Source organism: Amphiura filiformis, chromosome 17 (genome assembly GCF_039555335.1).
Source record: "Amphiura filiformis chromosome 17, Afil_fr2py, whole genome shotgun sequence".
In the NCBI taxonomy this organism is placed as follows: Eukaryota; Metazoa; Echinodermata; class Ophiuroidea; order Amphilepidida; family Amphiuridae; genus Amphiura; species Amphiura filiformis.
Window position 1 is genome coordinate 25,911,485 of NC_092644.1, and position 7,848 is coordinate 25,919,332.

Here is a 7,848-nt window from a genome sequence, read left to right on the forward strand (position 1 = left end):
CATCCCGTCATCACCTCGTGCAACCTGGTGACAAAGTCAAACAATAATTGTGATGTGATCAAGTAAAATGAGTTAAAAGATGATTTTTGAGTGATTTTTGTGAGCAGCGAAAAGTCCACTCCACGACTATGTACATGTGAATATGGTGATGAATGCACGCCAAATCGCGGCGACACATACACATAGCTCCTTGGAACCCACGGTCGGAGCTGTGAGTTCCAATTATTGGAACTAGTTAAACTGCATCTTGAATACTATGCTTAAGCGCAATTTAAAAACATGTTTGATGCGATCGCCTGTCATTATCAGCTGTGTTGACTTGCGAACTTCTATTGTTTTCTATTGCCGGTGTGTCATGCTTTACTGATTTCTACTAGATTTCGATAGCAATGGATTCTAGCCTTGAATGTGAAGCTATCGGTGAGCAAATTTGTGGCTAGATTTCAAATTTCTGTGATGCAGTGCCAGTTAGACAAACTATTTTTATGCAGAAAACTGATATTTAAAGCCTTTAACCAAGAGTGTACAAACCTGTACATCAGCACCACTTTCGTCTCGTAGTTCTCTGATTTTTGATCCACCTTTACCTGAGAGAGAGAGGAATATAATACAAAATTATTAAGTTGAAATTATTATTTTAACAAAACAAGTCATATTCCATGTTAAATACTCAAATGCATATGAAGACAAAATTTTGTAAAAGAACCAAAACTGTTTCGCAACTTTTTACTATAAATAGTATATTACTATTTCAAGCAAACTTTTTGAACTCCCAAAATTTTAACAAAAAAGCAACATATGCGTGACAAATTAGAATAAGAAAAGATATGGGACACAATACATTTAATTTAGTGTGACATGTTGGAGATGCCAGTCAATGTTTATAAAAAATGCGGTACTTATGAAAGAGTCTCAGCGGATTTTGTTTTCCTCCACTAGTCAATGTTTTGATCCATTTCTACTAGATTGCAATAGCAATAAACTCTAGCCTTGTCGCCCTCGAATGTCAAGAGCTCTATCCATGGGCATGGCATGACTGAGTTTCTTCAGGAGCTGATAAAGCGACTGATATCAACATGTTTATATTAATGTGCTGTTTAACATGCTGTTCAGCATTCACATTTTATAACGGTCACTTCTTGTAACTTGCCATCAAAAATTGTCACAGATGAGAAAATAATACAAACCATTCACCAACTGGCAAAGTCCATCATCATCGCGCACAAAAAATGGCACAATCACATAATTAGAGGGGGCACGATCAAATGATACAAAGCACAGGGACCAGCCCTCGAACTCTGGACCCACGGCTAAACGTCAATGCCCATGTCGACGCTATCACCAGGAAGGCTAACTCCACTAGGGCCTTCCTAAGCCGAAACCTAAGCCACTGTAGTCGCAAGATCAAGGAAGCTGCATATACCACCTTTGTCAGACCTACTGTTGAGTTTGCTTCGACCTCCTGGGACCCTCATACCCAGCGTAATACCCGTAAGGTCGAGCAGGTCCAGCGTAACTCAGCACGCTTTGTAACCAGCGACTATTGTCGTGAGAGCAGCGTGTCCGCCATGTTAAACCAACTGAAATGGCCAACACTACAGGAGAGACGCCTACAAAGCCGCTTAGTTATGTTGTACAAAATTCACCAAGATCTTGTAGACATAGAATGGACCATTAAGTATCTGACCCAATCAACATCTCAAACCAGAGGCCACAAATCTCGCTTCAGATATCCTCAGACCAGCTCATCAGTTTACGTCAACTCCTTCTTTCCACGCACCATCAAAGACGGGAACATCTTGCAGAAGGACCCGGCTGAGTACACATCCCTCGACGCCTTCAAGCTAGCGCTGAGGGATCGTCTCCTGGTGTAGCTCCACATCCAGCTTTTTAATCAGCACTGTATATATTTTTGCACCTGTCTTCATCTTCATGTATAATTGTTCCTACCCATGCACACACGCAGTGCGTTTTCCTCAGCCATCTGCCGCAGCACTTTTAAGGAAGGAAGGAAGGAAGAATTAACCCACGGCACCCATGGCATTTTGCCATGGGTGCCTATCCCCACTGCCGTAATGCCCTCAAAATATGTCCTTTACCCAAGACAGTCACTTGCCGTGCCCTCTAATGAAGTTGCCATCGGTGCCCCAGCCCTGCCCCTTCAATATAAAATCATTTATGTTTGTGTGTGTTTTCTTCACTTTTGAGAAATTGCCTTGGTGCCCTTCTCAAATTTTCAACAGTTGCCATAATGCCCTCTTGAAATATAACAAACTGCCGTGCTGCCTTGCCTTTTCAGTGAAAATCCAAGGCAATTTTCAACTTGCCCTAAAAAAGTTGCTGTGCCCCTTCAGATCCTTAATTCGAGGGCTGACAGGGACTTTGCTTATTGAATGTTCTGTGCACTTTCTGCATCTGTGGTAGTTTGTAAACACGCTACCGTACCATGTGCTCATTAATTTGACCTTTAACCTCCCTCCATCAGTCAATGAATTTTGAAAAAAGCAGGTGTGCTATAAATCGCACTCCTGGAAATAGTCATGCGAGCTACAGGTGTGCTGTTAATTGCACTTGGTAAGGATTTTAGGTGTGCTATCATTTGCACTCGGTAAGAAGTTTAGGTGGGCTATTTGAATTATTGCACTTGATATTCAGATAAGAAGCATTGGTGTTGAATGTGGGACTACAATGTATAGGTGGGCAATCAAACTTCTTACCAAGTTAAAATTATGCAAATTTCCTAGCACTGCCCCACGCACCCACTGCATGACATCACGTGCACAGAACTGACGAATCGTGTGCGTAGGATCGGTGAAATTTCTGTAAAATTTGGTAAGAAACACCTCGTGCATATTGTCCGTCTCCGTTGAAAAACTGGGTCCTCCGCAGTAAAATCCACCACGACCACTTGAAATAAGCTTCCAGCAAAGTCAGAAAAAATATACCATGTCCAACAAAAAATTATAACCAAAATTACAGATAAATGAAATTTGAGTATCTTCAGTCATCGAAATTTTTGCTCGTTTGACGCCAAAAAAATTTTTTTTTCAAAAGGCAATATTTTCCAAACGGAACCATTGATTTTCATTCCGTCTTTGCCAGGACCCAGCAGCCATCTTGAATATATATGAATATGCATATGTCTGAGCCCAGTAAGGTCAAAAATTCATTCATAAAACCATGTCGGGTTAATTGCAACGATTCTGATCGGCGAATAAGACCACATGTTTGTGACGTGTTGGGTTCATGAATATTTAATGAGCAGCGCGCTCCTGCCTGACACGGTAAAAAAAAGATAACGGGGATCACCAAAAGTCCGATGCTATGCACTTTGCATGCTTAGTGGTGCCTGGCGTGCTAACTGGCTCCTTTTTTTCTAACTTCGTACAGCGTGAATGGGGGCAGTTCGTTTGTGGGATGGGCTTACTCAAACAACTCAAACACCAAACTTTCGACACAAATATCGTCCCATCTGCCTCGGTTTTCTTCAAACCCCTTGCTCGAGAACTCTAGCCAAGAATTTGCTCACCGATAGCTTCACATTCTAGGCTAGAGACCTTTACATTCAAAATCTAGTCGGATTAAGCTGAAGCATGACACCGTGTAAAGCAATGGAAGGTCAGAAGTAAACACAGCCGATCACGACATGCGATTGCATCAAAAATGTTGCTCAAATTACACTTCAGCAAAATTTTAGACTGTCCAAAATACGCAAATCTTGCTCAAAAGATACAGTTGACTCATCGAAATAACTTTCATTCAAATTTCAACATTAACAGAATAAATAACCTCCGGTGTAAAAAATTGCACCGCTGTCCGACCGAAAAACCATAGTAAAGTACTCTAGCATCGAATGCGTAACTATCGTGTGCAAATTCGAAGCTAGAGTTCTCGAGCAACAAACCCCATTCCATCATTAAGCTTGTAGGTTTTCCATGTCTTATACTGGACCCATTTGTTCTTTTTGTCCGCCATGAATCCATGATGAGTAGTATAAACTGATATTTCTATCGGCAAACCTGCTTGGTACAATTTTATCATTGCGCTACACTCACCGCTGACAGATCGCACGTGTGTAGGTCATGTCAAAATATTAAATCAGCCTTGTTCAGCTTCTAAATAATTATACAGTTCAGTTGAATGCAGCGCATAAACATTACCTCATTTACTACGGTGGGCAATGGCATGTCACAGCTTTGTTGTGACATGAACAGCACGTTATCATATTTCGGTAGCATGACCTCACAAGAAAGGTCAGCTAATTTACATATTAAATTGTCGAAAACGGCCAATCAGCGAGTAGAAAAGATATTGTTTGGGTCGTTACTTTTGTAAAGGCCATGACGTCGATTTATTTTATGCAAATCACTTTCGGGAACCGCTGCAACTTTGGAAACTCCTTCAGGTGACAAGGTGTGCTATAAATCGCACTTTCGGTAAAGTGATTTAAGGTGGGCTCTATGCGCGCGAGCGCCTTAATTTTCTTAAAATGCATTGACTGCTCCATCGACAATTCTTTACTTCATGACTTAGTCTTAGAATATTTCGGGACAGAAGTGCTCCCGAAAGAATTGTTTTTTACAAGAAAAGGAAGTACATAATGAAGTGAAATTTCAACAATAAATAGCATATATGGAAAGCTTGTGATTTTAAGCATATTATTATAGATGATGTAGGTATATTGAGTTTATATATAAAATATTTTGGGATCCGTACAGAATTATTATTTAAACTAAACATACCAATAATTCTTCCAACTTTTCTGGATTCCACATTTAAGGTCAATTTCTCTTCTCCACCCCCTCCTCTACGAAATGTTCTTGTACCACTCTCTTCTGATTTCTGGCCTCCGCCAAATCCACCACCACCACCACCAAATCCGGAATTCTGTTGACGTTCTCCTCCAAATCCTCCATTTTGTTGACGAGTTGAGGAATCGTTTTCTGCCCTTGAAGAACCAAAACCTCTACCACGCCCTCGGCCTCGACTAGCCCGTGCTCTACCGTCAGCCCCCTCTCCACCACCAAAACCCCTGCTATTACTTGATCCCCCTTCCCACCAATCATCCGACCCGGCACCACTGCCATGATGATAATTGTTCGAGCCTGAAACATTTAGAGACACTTTTTGGAGAAATCTGGCACTGGAAAACTACTGTCCACTTCATCGTCCCAGTCACACATTATGATACTGATTTAGTAAGCTATTTCAGACCATAAAATTAAAGATGGACATTCCACGTCCAAATTATATTGCGGATCAAAATAAAATTCCCGAACTAAATTTAGGTCAATCAAGAGTTTCTAGACAGTTTAGAGACTTCATTATTTCAAAATAATTTCTATATAGCTATGTATACAAAACATTTCAACACTAAAAAAGATGCTGAAAATAGATTTAACTTTTAAATTGATAAAAATCTTTGAAAAATATGCAAATAATAATATTTTACAGAGTTTTTATTTAGGAATCTAAATAAAAACGCTGTTCACGAGGTTCGCTCTGGGTTCGCATTATGACAGCACGTGTGACAGGTGGTTGGGAGACAGGCTAGAAATGCGACTGCGCATTTCCGTATTCCAAATTCCAATTTGTTTTGTTTGCAAATACGTGTAGTTGAGTTGAGTTGACGCTCCTGTCCTGTAAGTGTTTTTAAAAGACAAGTCATGTCAGGCCGCGACAAATTTTATTTTTTAGCTTGCCCGATCGGGCAGGCAATATCCAAAAATTGGTTGCCCGAAATTGCCCGAAATTAACCCATATTCCTGGCAACAATTAATTGTCGACAAAGTCCGGGTCACTCGCGCGAGCAGCACGCAAATTTTTTTTGCTCCCAATTTTTATCAAATTTTGTCTCTCCTTTTGGAGCTTTTTTGTTTAAATTTTGGTTAATAGGATATTGTATCAGTCTAAGGATACGTTTTAATCATTTTGGTGTAATTGTGAACTTTGTGAGTGGTGAATTTGTGATTTTTCTGTTGTGACTCTTCGATGTACAGTGGCGCGAATTTTTACATTGTGTATACCCGAGGAATTCGGCAGCCTTGTCAGAAGAGAAAACATCGATAGTGTATTGTCAACGTGGATTTCAATCGTAATATTTTCATCATTTATTGGTGCATTCTACCATCCTCACCATTTATGTGACCATGATAACTCAGTACTCATTCGTGTAGTACCTTGTTGACTTTTTGGTGTGTATTTAGTGAATTATCTGAGTGGATCACACCGTAGTGTAGGTCAAACTCAACCATTGATTGTTTTCCAAGTGGAGGAGCAACGAGTGACCAGACAGCAAGCATCGAATTAGTCAATACGCTAAGTGTAATTTTATTGTATCAATCTAGTATTTGTGCAACATTTATGGTGTCATCTTGAATGGAACTTTGTATGCATGTATGTGATTTTTACCAGTGATATCGACAGTGCAGTCTTTTGTGAGCAGATTTTTAAACCTGAATTACGTCATTACCAGAAAATATAAAATTATGAAATATTGTGTTTATTATGTAACTAGATGTTCTAAAGTGTATCTCATCCTGTGACCAGCATTTTATTTGTGAACCTTGTGAAGTTGTGCTACCTTAGCCATTACCAGGCCACGCCCATATGTATGGAAGCAGCCATGCGTCTGATGTGTGTATTACCAGTGCAATGTTATCTAAGTATTACCAGTGAACAATTTACCAGAAAATATAAAAATATTGTGTTTACCAAGTGCATAGATGTTTTAAAGTGTATCTCATACCGTGCAAGCATTTTATCTGTGAACCTTGTGAAGTTGGACTACTGTAGTCATAGACATTACCAGGCCACGCCCATTTTTGTGTGGAAGCAGCCGATTCTTGATGTGTGTATTTATACCAGTGCAATGTTATCGTAGTATTATCAGTGGCAGTGATCAACTTATAATTAATGGTCTTTTAGTACTGTGCAATTTTCAGTGACATTTTGTTTTGTGTGCAATATCATTTCGGCAGCACCCGACTTGATTTTTATTGACATCAGTTCTGAAGTGATTTGTATGAAGTGCATGGTGTACAGCTTATTAGACATTGACGTCTTGACAAAACTAGATCATCCTGTGTTCATCATTATTATAACACAGTACCAGTGAGTATAGTGTGCAATTTCTTCATCAGCGATTACATCACCCAGACTGTATTTTATTTGTGTAGAGTACCAAGTACAACCAGTGAACTTTGTGAAGTGTATTGTGTACAATTTCTCCAGCAGCATCAGAAGGGAAGAAACTTTATTAAATTCTTTGTAATCACCATTACCATCTCCATCAGTGATATTGTGAAGGGTAGTGTGTACAGCAGCAGCCGACAGCGTGAAGTGTAAAGCAGCATTCTGTAATCATCTTTACAGCACAGTTAGTGAACTTTGTGAAGTGTACCGTGTGTAATTTCTCCAGCAGCATCAGAAAGGAAGAAACTTTTATCTACTTCTTTGTAACCACCATCACCATCTCCATCAGTGATATTGTAGTGTATTGTGTACAGCAGCAGCATCCGACAGCGTGAAGTGTAAAGCAGCATTCTGTAATCATCTTTACAGCACAGTTAGTGAACTTTGTGAAGTGTACCGTGTGTAAATTCTCCAGCAGCATTAGAAGAGAAGAAACTTTTATCTACTTCTTTGTAGCCACCATCACCATCTCCATCAGTGATATTGTGAAGAGTGTTGTGTACAGCAGCAGCACCCGACAGCGTGAAGTGTAAAGCAGCATTCTCTAATCATCTTTACAGCACAGTTAGTGAACTTTGTGAAGTGTACCGTGTGTATTTTCTCCAGCAGCATCAGAAGGAAGAAACCTTATTAACTTCCTTGCAGCCACCATTA

General features: G+C 39.9%; 1 long non-coding RNA gene across 1 annotated transcript; it reads right to left on the reverse strand.

The window, feature by feature from the left end:
• Positions 1-3: 3 nt before the first annotated feature.
• LOC140137520 (uncharacterized) lies at positions 4-5,250 on the reverse strand. Its single transcript, XR_011856856.1, has 3 exons — positions 4,743-5,250; positions 532-587; positions 4-24 (listed from the first exon to the last, which is right to left on the reverse strand). It is a non-coding gene; the product is annotated as an uncharacterized lncRNA (long non-coding RNA).
• Between the last annotated feature and the right edge of the window lie 2,598 nt (positions 5,251-7,848).